Raw genomic sequence first — 16,955 nt, forward strand, 5'->3', positions numbered from 1 at the left:
ACTAATAACCCACAGGCGTGAGCGATTCGTTAGATTAGCGGCTGTGGTAAAATTTTGATCCAGAAGTAACATGAATTGCGATTACAGACAGTGTCAGTTTCAATTGAGGTACATATTTTCAGCAAGAAATTCAAAATTAAATTACGGCTGTTGTAATACAATGTAACAAGTAGAAGAAAAATGGCATTCAAAACATTTAGCAAACTACCGTGATGGTGTCTTACATTACAAAATGCATTTCAACGCAAGTACAAAAACTGTTGTCAGTCAGTCATCCGCTGACACAGACAATACAATACAACTTCGTCCGGAAATTAACTGTCACAACTTTGACGTCGCTAAGAGTAGTAGCAATCTGAAACAAAGAACAGTTGTCACGAAGTTTTCCTGATGGTACGGACTGTTTGACAATCGGTACTTAAAACCGGCGACCAACTTATGGCATCCTTAATATATATCCTTAATACGAGGATGGTTGAAAAGTTCTCGGAATCACCACAAGAGGTCAGCGGCAGCGCAACTAGTTGTTCGCGTGATATTTATTGGACTCTTGCCTGTAAACAAGTGCCACGACAGTGTTCTTGGAAGAGAGCTGTGGCGGTGACGTGGTTCTGTTGTTGTCCCCGTGTGGTGATTTGCGAAGATGGAAAAAATCGAGGTTCTAACAGTGATTAACCACTTCGTAAAAAAACGTATGAAAGCAAAGGACATTCATGCCGGTTTCCAGAATACAATGGAGGACTCTGCTCCTTCATATCCAACTGTTGCTAGTGGACAAATGGATTTAAATTTTGTCAGGATTTGTCACTACTCCAGAAATCATTGCAAAAGCGCACAAAATAGTAATGGAGGATCGCAGATTCAAAGTGCGTGAAGTTGCTCACGCTAACCAGATGTCATCTGAAAGGGTATATCACCTTTTAATTGAAGAATTAGAAATGAAAAAATTATCTGCAAGATGGATGCCGCGACTCTTGACGCTGGATCAAAAACATGTGCCGTCGCCGTGGCAAAATTACACGAACTAAAGTATGGATTGTTGCCACACCCGCCTTATTCACCTGATATGGCTCCGCCAGACTTCCCCCTCTTCCCAAAAATGAAAATTTTTCTTGGTGGACGAAGATTCACTTCAAACGAAGAATTGATAGCCGGGGTTGACAACTATTTTGCAGGCCTGGAGGAAACTAATTTTCGAGATGGGATCAAGGCACTGGAACATTGTTGGCCAAAGTGCATTAATCTACAAGGAGACTACACTGAAATACAAAAAAAAGTTTCAGTGATATAAGCACTTTTTTTCTACTCCGTTCTGAGAACTTTTCAAACCACCCTCGTATATATGGCATCTGTGGGCCCAAAACACACTAACGAGAAACCAGCCCAAGTTGCAAATTTCACTTTTTTTATTCACTCGATGACTAGTTTCGGGTAGGGACCCATTTTCAAATCACCGTAACACAGTCAAAATGGTGTTTCCGTAAATGCAAAAACATGTCAAAAATGTGCAAACGAACGGTTCTCTGTAGGCACTGTAATTGTTCGTGTGCACATTTTTTGACACGGTTTTTGCATTCTCCTGGGGTAGCATTGGCGATAAAACCTCTGATGCTCCTCCCTGCACTGTCCTACAGTGCACACTGTTTGACCGACATAAGAATGCCCTCACTCACACGGTATCTTGTAGACTCGAGGCGTTCTGGAACCTGCTACGTCTTTGACTGGTCTTAGTAACTGACGGATTTTCGCCGGAGACCTGAAGATCGATTTGATCTTGTGTCATTTCAGCAGGTGGCTTATATTTTCCTACATGGAAAGCTTCTTTTCCTGTTCCTCGTCGGTGGTCTTGTTGTGAGTCTTGCATGAAATCACTTCATTTACATATGGACCTTAGAATTGTTGTTCTTGATACCTTGCTTAGGTGGCTCAGCTCATGGGGCAGGTGATCAGCGTCTGAAATCATTCTTGCACGAATGACCCTAAGTTTTTAAACCGCCGCGAGACTGCATTCTTCAGAAATGTATGTGAATTCCTAAGGGACCAAATTGTTGATGTCATCAGTCCCTAGATTTACACACTACTTGAACTAACTTGTACTAAGGACAACACACACACCGATGCCCGAGGGAGGACTCGAACCTCCGGCGGTAGGGGTCGCGCAATCTGTGGCATGACACCCTAGACCGCGCGGCAGACTGCATTCTTAAATGGGTGAGACTTCTTTGCAAATACGTATATCCAGAGTAAACAATGGTACACTATTGGCCATTAAAATTGCTACACCAAGAAGAAATGCAGGTGATAAACGGGTATTCATTGGACAAATATATTATATTAGAACTGACATGTGATTACATTTTCACGCCATTTGGGTGCATATATCCTGAGATATCAGTACCCAGAACAACCACCTCTGGCCGTAATAACGGCCTTGATACGCCTGGGCATTGAGTCAAACAGAGTTCGGATGGCGAGTACAGGTACAGCTGCCCATCCAGCTTCAACAGGATACCACAGTTCATCAAGAGTAGTGATTGGCGTATTGTGACGAGCCAGTTGCTCGGCCACCATTGAAAAACGTTTTCAGTTGGTGAGAGATCTGGAGAATGTGCTGGCCAGGGCAGCAGTCGAACATTTTCCTTATCCAGAAAGGCCCGTACAGGACCTGCAACATGCGGTCGTGCATTATCCTGCTGATATGTAGGGTTTCGCGGGGATCGAATGAAGGGTAGAGCCACGGGTCGTAACACATCTGAAATGTAGCGTCCACTGTTCAAAGTGCCGTCAATGCGAACAAGAGGTGACCGAGACGTGTAACCAATGGCACCCCATACCATCACGCCAGGTGATACGCCAGTATGGCAATGACGAATACACGCTTCCAATATGCATTCACCGCGATGTCGCCAAACATGGATGCGACCATCATGATGCTGTAAACAGAACCTGGATTCATCCGAAAAAATGACGTTTTGCCATTCGTGCACCCAGGTTCGTCGGTGAGTACACCATCGCAGGCGCTCCTGTCTGTGATGCCGCGTGAAGGGTAACCGCATCCATGGTCTCCGAGCTGATAGTCCATGCTGCTGCAAACGTCGTCGAACTGTTCGTGTAAATGGTTGTTGTCTTGGAAACGTCCCCATCTGTTGACTCAGGGATCGAGACGTGGCTGCACGATCCGTTACAGCCATTCGGATAAGATGCCTGTCATCTCTTGTGCTAGTGATACGATGCCGTTGGGATCCAGCACGGCGTTCCGTATTACCCTCCTGAACCCACCGATTCCATATTCTGCTAACAGTCATTGGATCTCGACCAACGCGAGCAGCAGTGTCGCGATACGATAAACCGCAATCGCGATAGGCTACAATCCGACCTTTATCAAAGTCGGAAACGTGATGATACGCATTTCTCCTCCTTGCACGAGGCATCACAACAACGTTTCACCAGGCAACTCCGGTCAACTGCTGTTTGTGCATGAGAAATCGGTTGGAAACTTTCCTCATGTCAGCACGTTGTAGGTGTCGCCACCGGCGCCAACCTTGTGTGAATGCTCTGAAAAGGTAATCCTTTGCATATCACAGCATCTTCCTCCTGTCGGTTAAATTTCGTGTCTGTAGCACGTCATCTTCGTGGTGTAGCAATTTTAATGGCCAGTAGTGTAGTAGTCAGTTCTGCATTTATAGGTATGTCCGGATACTTTTGATTAGAAATTGTTTTTAATTAAAGGCTTGAAAACGTGGTTTTCGAGTCGAGTCCTGTGGCTCATTCACAATAATTCAATTTGACTTAAGTTTCTTTCATTTGGGCATGGTAGTCTAAGCGCCAACTGTATTACTGGACAGTTAATGATAGAGTTAATGAGTGAAGTTATGGTTACATTATAACTGCATGAAGTATAATAGTTCAGTTAGGTACATGGTAATGAATGAATTTGTGTGTTCATAAGCGTATTTGTCAATGTACTTCGGTATTATTTTTGCGCGAGATCCACAGTTGGAATCACAATACGGGTTGATTGTAATTAAAGTTAAACTTTCAAAACGCTGTACAAATAACACCACTGGTCAGAATGACGTCAAATTGCAACGGAATATGATTGGTGAAGGGGAAAAAATATGGCAGAAGAAAAATGTAGTGTGAAAATTGATCACTAGATGGGGCTGTATGTGTCAGAATACGTAAATGAAAACATCTGTCATGCGCACGACCCACTGAACTCGGTATAAACATGCAGAGTACACGACTTTTCCTCCTTTCGCGTCTGCGACGTTCGCCATGACTGTCTCAATACAGGATTGCGCTTTGCTCGTAAAGCTGTATTACAAAAATAAGACTGTGCACACGTTGCTCTGCAGGATTTCCGTACACTGAAGGGTTTGAAAACAGGCGTTGGTCCGATGAATTCCGTAGGTCGAGAGAAAATGATTCGGAAATTCGGAAAGACGGGTTCTTTTGGTGTGCAACACGATAGTGGGAGGAAACAATTTGATTCGAAGTCAATGGAAGCAGTGGTCACAGCTATGCAGGAGGAGACGAGTGGTGGTGTGTAAACCTGTAGTGGACGGACAATTGCTGGAACATTGGACATACCCATAAGCAAGGTGCATAAAATCCTACAAAACATCCTTCTTTGCTATCCATTCGAAATTACCCATGTGCATGAGTTGCTTCCTGTTTACCTGCCAACAAGGGAAACCGTTGCTTTAGAATTTCTTGCTTGCGTGGAAGTAGACAATGATTGGCCCAGGAGGATATTGCATGGGGGCTTAGTTAAAATACAATGAAAATAATTTTAATTTTTTCGATTTAGTAGCTGTCTGTTCGGTTACGAAGTCTCGTAACGGTTGGCCCTGACTAGTATTATTACGCTATCTGACTGCAAAGAACAACAACAAAGAATGAAATGGAAATTTTCATTAACACAATTAATTAATTAAGTCCCCAGCAACTATAAAACCTACGAAACCAAAGCACAAGTATAACTGTTCTGTGTGTGGAAGTATGACTCAACGTACGCATCTGGCACGGTTCTTCTTCAACAACACAAGAAATTTTAAATATCATTTATACTGAATTAATTAAAGGAAATAGAAATACCATAATTACTCAAGAAAACCAGAATTACACTCTAATCCCAGAACACAAGCCAGATGCTTTGTTGACTGAACCTGTAATGAAGCATTATTTACGACATTAAATAATGAAAAATAAATCAAGTTTCGTTACCTTCATATATTGACCAAAATCACTCTAATCATTACAATATATCTCCACACCAACTCGCTATTACCACATCTCAACAAGAACTTTTCAGTATCACATCTCAACAAACACTCTCTGCTACGAGTTCTTAACAAGCACTGACTACCACGAGCTCTCCCCAAGCACTGCCCACTACGAGTTCTCAATAATCACTGCCAGTGGAGGCGGCCGAACAATGCTCTCTAGCGCGATCTCTGGCGCTGTGGCTCAGTGTAGCCACCTTTCATATGCCCTTCCTCCACGGGCTAGAATTTGATGGTATTTTTGCCAGCATTGGTGGTGAAAATACCACCAAATTCGTCAAAAAAAAATACAGACAAAAATAAAAGATAATATTCATGCGTAAATATCATATAACTAGATAAAATTTTGGCTTTGCACTGACCTTTCAATAACCTAATATATAATATACAGTAAGGAATACAAATTCTTTCACACATGTAACTTTACATAATAGTTTACACAAGTATTATGTGGTTAAACAGTTCAATCAATAGCGTCAGCAATGACGAATATGTGCAGGTAAGAGTCTCATAACTTTTCACAAACCGTAATACACAAAAAATCAGTTTATACAAATATTCACATAAACGCTTTCCATAGCCCAAGAAACAAGTAGTTGACAGTTCCAGCAGTAGCACCCAGCAATGGTCAACAGGTGCAAATACCAACAAGTGACATTATTTCAATAGAAGCAGTCCATCAGTGGCACCCCGCAATGTTGAACAGGTGCAGACACCCACAAGTAACATCTTTTCAGTAGAAACAGTCCATCAGTGGCACCCAGCAATGTTGAGCAGGTGCAGACACCAACAAGTAACATCTTTTCAGTAGAAACAGTCCATCAGTGGCACCTAGTAATGTTGAATAGGTGCAGACACCAACAAGTAACACCATTTCAGTATAAGCAGTTCTATCAGTGGCACCAGCAATGTTGAACAGGTGCAGATATCAACAGGTGACATCTTTTCAGTAGAAGCAGTCCATCAGTGACACCCAGTAATGTTGAATAGGTGCTGACCGCAGTCCATAAAATTCACTATCACTAATCACACTGTTCATCAGCAGAAATTAAACATGTCCTAGTGGCACCAATCATGTAGAAAAAGTGCAAATAACAGTTCATAATATTCCCGATCACTAATCACACAGTTCATCAGCAGAAATTAAACATGTCCAGGTGGCATCCACCATGTTGAAAAGTGCAGCACCATCACTAATCAGACAGTTCAGGCATGAACAATAGTTTGAATACACATACAATGCTTTTACACTAAACATACAAATCATAACAAACACACAAATGATATCAGATAATTGTCCTATTAACTATTACAATACACAAATACCAGTAAACCTATAATATTTATGGGTGTCAGTGCAAGCCACAACAAACAAGTAAAATAATATTTAGGAGATAGGTTGGGATCACTTCTCTGGGATTATAAAAGGAAAACACACAAAACACACTCACTCATCTTTCATCCACATTAGTGCTACTGTGTAATTGAATAGTGTTAACTGTGTAAATGCAATTCTGTCAAAATTTTATGTTCATCATGTGTATCAAGTAGTAGTGGCAGCAATGTATAACAGTCAATAATAGTTAGTCAACGTCATAGTCATCATGTCAAGACCAATGTTTGCCAAGCCAGATCAAAATGTACGGTTGCTGAACAACTGTCAGTGACCCAAGATATGCAATTGCTTCCTCTCTCCAAAAAAAAAAGTATATACTGCTTAGTGATTTAACAAAGTGTGTGTGTAGACAACTTCCTTCTACTTGAGTGTTCTAGTCTGCCATCTTCATCCTCCTTGTTCCATATGGACCAACAAAAAAAATATGCTCCTCACTTACTTTACCTCTTATCCACCAAAACTCCAATAAACATCAGCATTACATAATCTCAATACTTCAATAATACCTCTTTTACCTTACCTCTTGTCCACGAAACTCCAATAATCATCAACTTCACATAATCTCAATACCTCAATAATACGTTGATACATATAAACCTCAGCACCAATATCATTTCACTTCCATAACAACTCTTTCCTCTAGTCAGTCTCCTCGAACAAGTACAGACAAAATCCTAGTGCAACTTCAATTCAGCATCCCATACAATCCGAAGACACAGCGTCCACACACAACCTCTGTGTAATCCATCTGACCCAAATCTTCTACTCATTGTAAATTATAAGATACATTTTGGTTCCTTGTCCATCGTTAAATAAAAGAAATGCATACATGACCTCTAACAGACTTTAGTTTGAATAACTTTCAGTAAGTAAGTACGATTACGAAGTGTTAATGATGGTGATATTTCAGTGTGTACACCACTTCAAAAATTATGGCAAACAGAAGCAAACATGTGGAGTATTTCTTGTGTCAAGTGTCACTTCCTATTTCAATTACTCACGAAAAATGCAGTGTAATAACTGTCAATGGTCTAACCTAGTGTTGGTATGTCATGTCGTTAGCTTCCTTCCTATTAGCATAAATTTATACAGCTTCCATAAAACCTCCAGCTCATGTGACTTCTATGCAGTTTTTTGTACCAATGTCGTTCGTAGAATTATAGCAGTTCATTTTCTTATCTTAAAAATATAAGGCACTGAGCGTAAGCAAAACATGCAATAGCGAGTAAATATACCAGTAGAGAACAGAATGTCAACAAGTGGATGCAGCACAATCCCTACAACGAGGCTCTGCCAAGCGAACAATCTATAATTAATACCATAGTGTGACCTAAACTCTATGTTTGTACACAGTATATCAGCATTTCTATATACCAACTTATAGTTATGACAACAAAACAGAAGTGTGTAAATATGCAATCCATACACACAGCAGCAAACATATATCTCACGTAATAAACAAGTCATTAGCATCATTCAGCATAAGCAAATAAATGTTCATATGTAATCTTAATAAGTAAACATGAAGGCGCAAGCAGATAAATCACAAAGTGTAACCTACATACATAACCACAGTCAGCACAATTAATCAGGTGACAATTATAACTTAAATAAATAAGCACAACAGGCACATAATAGAAAAATGTGACATCAGTGAAAAAGCATAGCAGCCAAACGATGCATAATATACACAAGTACCAACCCGGTTCATTAATCACTCATTGTCAAAATCAGTTAATGTGCGCAAGCACGCCGCTTCACAAGTAAATTCATAGAACATGAAATTTAGCACAAAGTATGAATCACGTAATCGGGAGCAGCAAATTTCGTCTAAAGTACGTACCTGTATGGAAATATGTTACTTGAAAATAAACTCAATTAACACTTACCTTTTTAGTTTATTAGTTTCTTCTTCGAAATTACATTCTTCCTGAAAATTTTCTCGATAGCAAGTCCTCTTAACGTCGGACACGCACAGAATTTACCTGAAGGTCTTAAATACTTTATACAACCGTATCCTGAAAAATACTGAACGTTAATAACATAATTTATAAAGTCACCATAGCTTTATACAGAATTTAGTCGGAAAAATTAGACTGTGTATTTGTTTACGGCTGTCAGTGCATTCACACTGTGCGCTCGATCAGCTGTAGGCGCGTGACGTATGAAGTAATTGTTTGCGGTCATCGACTGCCTTTTGCGGCGCGCAGACTTCACTGTTGCTTTGAGTATCTGCCGCCGCCGGAACATGGCGCGGTATCCTTGCATTCTCCACCTGTTTACGTATAACTGTTGGTTTCTCAAAAGTATGTCATTCCACAAAAATTTTTACGTTCAATATATGATGTATTCCCTTAGAGCGCCGAGATTTAAGAGTTTCTACTTCAATAGTGTTATCATGAATAATTTTGCGAACTCTATATGGACCGTTATAAAGCAGAAAAAATTTGCGACATAAGCCTTTTCCTTTGTGAGACAAACGATGAGACTTAATTAATACCTTCTGACCAACTGACAAAGTTTTTAAACGACCAGGACGCTTCGCTGATTTTTCTCTTCTAGCAGCCGCAGATGCAATATTTCGTAGAGCCAGGTTGACAACTTCAGAATGCCGCAGTTTCCGTGAAGGCGGAAAAGGAACAATTTCAGAAATGTGATTAGTCGGTGTTTTGTTTTTTAATATCAATATAGGCGGTAAAGAAGTTGAATCATTAGGAAGCTCATTCAGGATGTTTTGAAAAATATGAAGATACTGATCCCACGTTCTGTGATTTTGATGACAATAAAGACGACACAATTTATTGATTTCCTTCATCCATCTCTCTGAAGCATTAGATTGAGGGTGAAAAAGTGAAATAAAAATTGGTTTAATCTTACGACGCCGTAGAGTACGAAGCCAAATTTTAGAGCGAAACTGTGATCCATTATCTGATATAACCTTATCAACATGACCAACTTCTTTAAGAAAATGTTTGATGAAAGCATTAGATACTGAACGAGCTGTTGCTTTGCGTAAAGGTGTAAAACATACATATTTTGATGTCAATTCCACTGCTACGAAAATGTACGCAAAACCATTAGTAGAACGAACCACTGGACCGAACAAATCGACTGCAGCCATGTCCTTTAATTTCGCTGGAATGAAAGGAAACAACGGTGCTCTGTGAGAAACAGTTGGCGGCTTAGCCTGTTGACATAATTTGCATTTGGCAAGAACAGATCGAATACGTTTTTCCATATTACTGAAGTAGCAATTTTCTCGTAATTTATGAAAGCATTTTGGGACCAAAGTGTGCATAACTGAAATGTGTAAACGAGGTGTGGCCAAATCATCCAATCTAACAAAGCGCCTAACAAAATTACAGACACCAAGGAAACTACGAACATCACGTTTTGTGGAAGGAACAGCATAATTACGAATAGCGTCTAGTTTCTCTGGATCAGGAAGAATACCGTCTGTAGAAATAATGTGACCGAGAAATTTCACCTGAGAACGACCAAATTCAGATTTTTCCAAGTTCTCTGTAATGCCAACTCTTGCAAAAATACTTAATAATGAATCCAAAATTTTGTTGTGCTCACTCCAGGAACGTATAGCAATAAGAATGTCGTCAACATATGAAGTAATATTGTCACGAAGATAAACAGGTAAAATTTCATTTAAACTACGAATAAATGCTGCAGAAGATACAGTAAGTCCAAACGGTAATTTCCAAAGTCACTTTTGGGTAAAACAGTCAAATCCGGTTATTCTTTACCTACTGTCTAGATAGATGGATAGTAGAAGAGTTGTTTTTATAGATGCAAAGAATAGTGAAAGAGTAGGCAGCGGTGCAGAAAACTAAAAGAGAAATAGCACCACTACAGCTCGGAGCCCTGTGAACGGTACGGCACATATTCACTTAGTGTAGTGAAACCCCAGAGGACTTTAATAGCCGCACATAAATTTCAGTTTGTGACTTAGTGGCAAACTTGGCGGAAGTGCGTACGTAAATTGATCTAACCATGCACATGGATGTATGTCATTCATAGAATTGCGAAATATCTTAATCTTCCGAACAGTCAAGAAGTGTTTATAGTCAACATGCTTATTTATGTTCTGGTACTCTTCGGTTTCTGCAAATGGTAATGGAGCTGTATCATCCGAATCTCTGTCCCCATGTAAACTAAGACTTGTCAATTTATCTGAAATTTCCTCAACTCTTTCCGATAAGTCACCTAATTGTTCTTTCTGTTTATTTACGTCTTCCGTAAGTGTCGTGACTCGGGTTTCAGTATTGACACATTTGGTAGTTAACTGTTCATATTGTTGTGTTAGATTATTTATTCTGTCATTTGGTACGGATTCCTCGATTCTCTCAAATATTTCTTCCTTATCATGTGCACGTTGTAAATTTAACTCTGAAAATTTTTGTACTATCACGCGATCTCTTTCCTCCTGTTCTCTATCCTGTTCCCTTTGTCTAATCTCTACTGCAATTAATCTATTATTGTGAGCATTCAAAATCGGTTGTACTTCTTCTCTGATTTCTTTCTTTAATTCATCTTTCATGTTTTTGAAACATGTCCCTATTCGTGAGTCTAACCGTGTTTCCATTGTTCCCATCTGTGTTTTTAATTCAGATCCAAACCGTGTTTCCATTGTTCCCATATCAGTTTTTAATTCAGATTGTAAAGTTCCCATCTCTGTTTTAATTGTTCCTATTTGTGATCCCAGTGATTCCATTGTTCCCCTCTGTGTTTTTAATTCAGATCCAAACCGTGTTTCCATTTTTAATATAGCACTCATCAACTGCTCCATAGTAACTGATTCGAAACTCCTTTCGCCCCTAACATTTCCCGCAAAACCAGTTTCCTTCGTCATAGCTGTAAAGCTATCTGTGTTCGATACTATTTCAGACTCTTCTATCGCTAATCTCGTATTCTGTGTATTTCCTGATTGAGAAAAATTTTGAAATGGTTCCGGACTATTTTCCCGACTTATTAAATTGTTTTCCACTCCATTATTCATCATACTGTTGTCCTGTGTTGGCGAGTTCGCCATGTCAACAATTTCGTCATTCTCACTGTCCATCATTTTTGCCTTTTTCATCGACCGCGTAATCATTTACAAAACATACAAAACTCATCACTATATGAAATTACACACAATGACACTTTATCTCCAACAATACCATTCACACGAAATGTTTCCCTCAAACACGATTAATCGAACAATTGAAATAATTGCACTATTTGTCAAACCCATAGACAAGACAACAGAAATGAAATTTTGCAAAAAAAAAAAAAATACCATTAGAAGAATGACAATTACCAAATCTACACATGCAAAATAGACTACAATTGCTAAACTACAAATTACTACAACAATACTACTGTCTACTATTTTTACAATCAGAAGATTCCAAGGGACGATCCGAAGCAGCGGTCGCCACGTGCATGGGGGCTTAATTAAAATACAATGAAAATAATTTTAATTTTTTCGATTTAGTAGCTGTCTGTTCGGTTACGAAGTCTCGTAACGGTTGGCCCTGACTAGTATTATTACGCTATCTGACTGCAAAGAACAACAACAAAGAATGAAATGGAAATTTTCATTAACACAATTAATTAATTAAGTCCCCAGCAACTATAAAACCTACGAAACCAAAGCACAAGTATAACTGTTCTGTGTGTGGAAGTATGACTCAACGTACGCATCTGGCACTGTTCTTCTTCAACAACACAAGAAATTTTAAATATCATTTATACTGAATTAATTAAAGGAAATAGAAATACCATAATTACTCAAGAAAACCAGAATTACACTCTAATCCCAGAACACAAGCCAGATGCTTTGTTGACTGAACCTGTAATGAAGCATTATTTACGACATTAAATAATGAAAAATAAATCAAGTTTCGTTACCTTCATATATTAACCAAAATCACTCTAATCATTACAATATATCTCCACACCGACTCGCTATTACCACATCTCAACAAGAACTTTTCAGTATCACATCTCAACAAACACTCTCTGCTACGAATTCTTAACAAGCACTGACTACCACGAGCTCTCCCCAAGCACTGCCCACTACGAGTTCTCAAAAATCACTGCCAGTGGAGGCGGCGGAACAATGCTCTCTAGCGCGATCTCTGGCGCTGTGGCTCAGTGTAGCCACCTTTCAATATTGTGAATAGACGAAACCCATTTCGATCTGATAGGATATGTCACCCCCCATGAACCATGGACCTTGCCGTTGGTGGGGAGGCTTGCGTGCCTCAGCGATACAGATGGCCGTACCGTAGGTGCAACCACAACGGAGGGGTATCTGTTGAGAGGCCAGACAAACATGTGGTTCCTGAAGACGGGCAGCAGCCTTTTCAGTAGTTGCAGGGGCAACAGTCTGGATGATTGACTGATCTGGCCTTGTAACATTCACCAAAACGGCCTTGCTGTGCTGGTACTGCGAACGGCTGAAAGCAAGGGGAAACTACAGCCGTAATTTTTCCCAAGGACATGCAGCTTTACTGTATGATTAAATGATGATGGCGTCCTCTTGGGTAAAATATTCCGGAGGTAAAATAGTCCCCCATTCGGATCTCCGGCCGGGGACTACTCAAGAGGACGTCGTTATCAGGAGAAAGAAAACTGGCATTCTACGGATCGGAGCGTGGAATGTCAGATCCCTTAATTGGGCAGGTAGATTAGAAAATTTAAAAAGGGAAATGGATAGGTTAAAGTTAGATATAGTGGGAATTAGTGAAGTTCGGTGGCAGGAGGAACAATACTTTTGGTCAGGTGATTACAGGGTTATAAATACAAAATCAATTAGGGGTAACGCAGGAGTAGGTTTAATAATGAATAAAAAATAGGAGTGCGGGTTAGCTACTACAAACAGCATAGTGAACGCATTATTGTGACCAAGATAGACACAAAGCCCATGCCTACTACAGTAGTACAAGTTTATATGCCAACTAGCTCTGCAGATGATGAAGAAATTGATGAAATGTATGACGAGATAAAAGAAATTATTCAGGTAGTGAAGGGAGACGAAAATTTAATAGTCATGGGTGACTGTAATTCGTCAGTAGGAAAAGGGAGAGAAGGAAACGTAGTAGGTGAATATGGATTGGAGGGAAGAAATGAAAGAGGAAGCCACCTTGTAGAATTTTGCACAGAGCATAACTTAATCATAGCTAACACTTGGTTCAAGAATCATAAAAGAAGGTTGTATACCTGGAAGAATCCTGGAGATACTAATAGGTATCAGATAGATTATATAATGGTAAGACAGAGATTTAGGAACCAGGTTTTAAATTGTAAGACATTTCCAGGGGCAGATGAGGGCTCTGAACACAATCTATTGGTTATGAACTGCAGATTGAAACTGAAGAAACTGCAAAAAGGTGGGAATTTAAGGAGATGGGACCTGGATAAACTGACTAAATCAGAGGTTGTACAGAGTTTCAGGGAGAGCATAAGGGAACAATTGACAAGAATGGGGGAAAGAAATACAGTAGAAGAATAATGGGTAGCTTTGAGAGATGAAGTAGTGAAGACAGCAGAGGATCAAGTAGGTAAATAGACTAGGGCTAGTAGAAATCTTTGGGTAACAGAAGAAATATTGAATTTAATTGATGAAAGGAGAAAATATAAAAATGCAGTAAATAAAGCAGGCAAAAAGGAATACAAACGTCTCAAAAATGAGATCGACAGGAAGTGCAAAATGGCTAAGCAGGGATGGCTAAAGGACAAATGTAAGGATGTAGAGGCTTGTCTCACTAGGGGTAAGATAGATACTGCCTACAGGAAAATTAAAGAGACCTTTGGAGAGAAGAGAACCACTTGTATGAATATCAAGAGCTCAGATGAAAACCCAGTTCTAAGCAAAGAAGGGAAGGCAGAAAGGTGGAAGGAGTATATAGAGGGTTTATACAAGGGCGATGTACTTGAGGACAATATTATGGAAATGGAAGAGGATGTAGATGAAGATGAAATGGGAGATAAGATACTGCGTGAAGAGTTTGACAGAGCACTGAAAGACCTGAGTCGAAACAAGGCCCGGGGAGTAGACAACATTCCATTAGAACTACTGATGGCCTTGGGAGAGCCAGTCATGACAAAACTCTACCATCTGGTGAGCAAGATGTATGAGACAGGCGAAATACCCACAGACTTCAAGAAGAATATAATAATTCCAATACCAAAGAAAGCAGGTGTTGACAGATGTGAAAATTACCGAACTATCAGTTTAATAAGTCACAGCTGCAAAATACTAACGCGAATTCTTTACAGACGAATGGAAAAACTGGTAGAAGCGGACCTCGGGGAAGATCAGTTTGGATTCCGTAGAAATGTTGGAACACGTGAGGCAATACTAACCTTACGACTTATCTTAGAAGAAAGATTAAGAAAATGCAAACCTACGTTTCTAGCATTTGTAGACTTAGAGAAAGCTTTTGACAACGTTAACTGGAATACTCTCTTTCAAATTCTGAAGGTGGCAGGGGTAAAATACAGGGAGCGAAAGGCTATTTACAATTTGTACAGAAACCAGATGGCAGTTATAAGAGTCGAGGGACATGAAAGGGAAGCAGTGGTTGGGAAAGGAGTGAGACAGGGTTGTAGCCTCTCGCCGATGTTATTCAATCTGTATATTGAGCAAGCAGTAAAGGAAACAAAAGAAAAATTTGGAGTAGGTATTAAAATTCATGGAGAAGAAGTAAAAACTTTGAGGTTCGCCGATGACATTGTAATTCTGTCAGAGACAGCAAAGGACTTGGAAGAGCAGTTGAACGGAATGGACAGTGTCTTGAAAGGATGATACAAGATGAACATCAACAAAAGCAAAACGAGGATAATGTAATGTAGTCAAATTAAATCGGGTGATGCTGAGGGGATTAGATTAGGAAATGAGACACTTAAAGTAGTAAAGGAGTTTTGCTATTTAGGGAGCAAAATAACTGATGATGGTCGAAGTAGAGAGGATATAAAATGTAGACTGGCAATGGCAAGGAAATCGTTTCTGAAGAAGAGAAATTTGTTAACATCGAGTATAGATTTAAGTGTCAGGAAGTCGTTTCTGAAAGTATTTGTATGCAGTGTAGCCATGTATGGAAGTGAAACATGGACGATAACCAGTTTGGACAAGAAGAGAATAGAAGGTTTCGAAATGTGGTGCTACAGAAGAATGCTGAAGATAAGGTGGGTAGATCACGTAACTAATGAGGAGGTATTGAATAGGATTGGGGAGAAGAGAAGTTTGTGGCACAACTTGACTAGAAGAAGGGATCGGTTGGTAGGACATGTTTTAAGGCATCAAGGGATCACAAATTTAGCATTGGAGGGCAGCGTGGAGGGTAAAAATCGTAGAGGGAGACCAAGAGATCAATACACTAAGCAGATTCAGAAGGATGTAGGTTGCAGTAGGTACTGGGAAATGAAGAAGCTTGCACAGGATAGAGTAGCATGGAGAGCTGCATCAAACCAGTCTCAGAACTGAAGACCACAACAACAACAGGATATGCCAATACACAGAATTGTCGTATATTGGCAACGGAAAATCCACACCCAAATCAACCAGTACCACTTCATCCTGGAAAGGTCACTGAGTGGTGCAGGTTTACGGCATCATTTATCATAGGGCCATATTTTTTCGAAGAGACAGGTGCTTGTTACCCGTACCGTCACTGGCAAGCGCTATGAGTGTCTTTTGCGCAACCACGTCATTCCAGCTCTCCAACAGTGTGAATGGGATCATTTTTATACAAGATGGCGCACCTCCACACATTCCAAATCCAGTTAAGCAGCTGCTGAAGCGCCATTTCGGAAATTCTAGAATTATCAGCCGCCATTTCCCTACAGCCTGGCCGTCCCGATCACCTGATAATCCGTGTGACTTCTGGCTCTGAGGCTATCTGAAAGATGTTGTGTTCAGTGTTCCGATTGCAAACTTAGCTGCATTGGAGGCACGCATTGCGCAACACATTCTGAACGTGACCTCGGAAACACTTCGATCAGTTGTAGAACATGCTGTTTCTCGATTTCTACTTGTTGCAGAAAACGCGTTCATAGCATATTGAATATGTTTTGTGCCAGTCACACGGATATTAATAATCTGATTTGATTTTGATTGATGTGTTTTGTGCGGTTTTTGGCCTCAGGACAATTAAAAACCGATGTAATTGATGCTTTTTGTGCGGTTTTTGGCCCCAGGACAATTAAAAACCAATGTGAGTGATGTTTTTTAAGCGGTTTTTGGCCTCGGGACAATTAAAAACCGATTT

Source organism: Schistocerca nitens, chromosome 1 (assembly GCF_023898315.1).
Source record: "Schistocerca nitens isolate TAMUIC-IGC-003100 chromosome 1, iqSchNite1.1, whole genome shotgun sequence".
In the NCBI taxonomy this organism is placed as follows: domain Eukaryota; kingdom Metazoa; phylum Arthropoda; class Insecta; order Orthoptera; family Acrididae; genus Schistocerca; species Schistocerca nitens.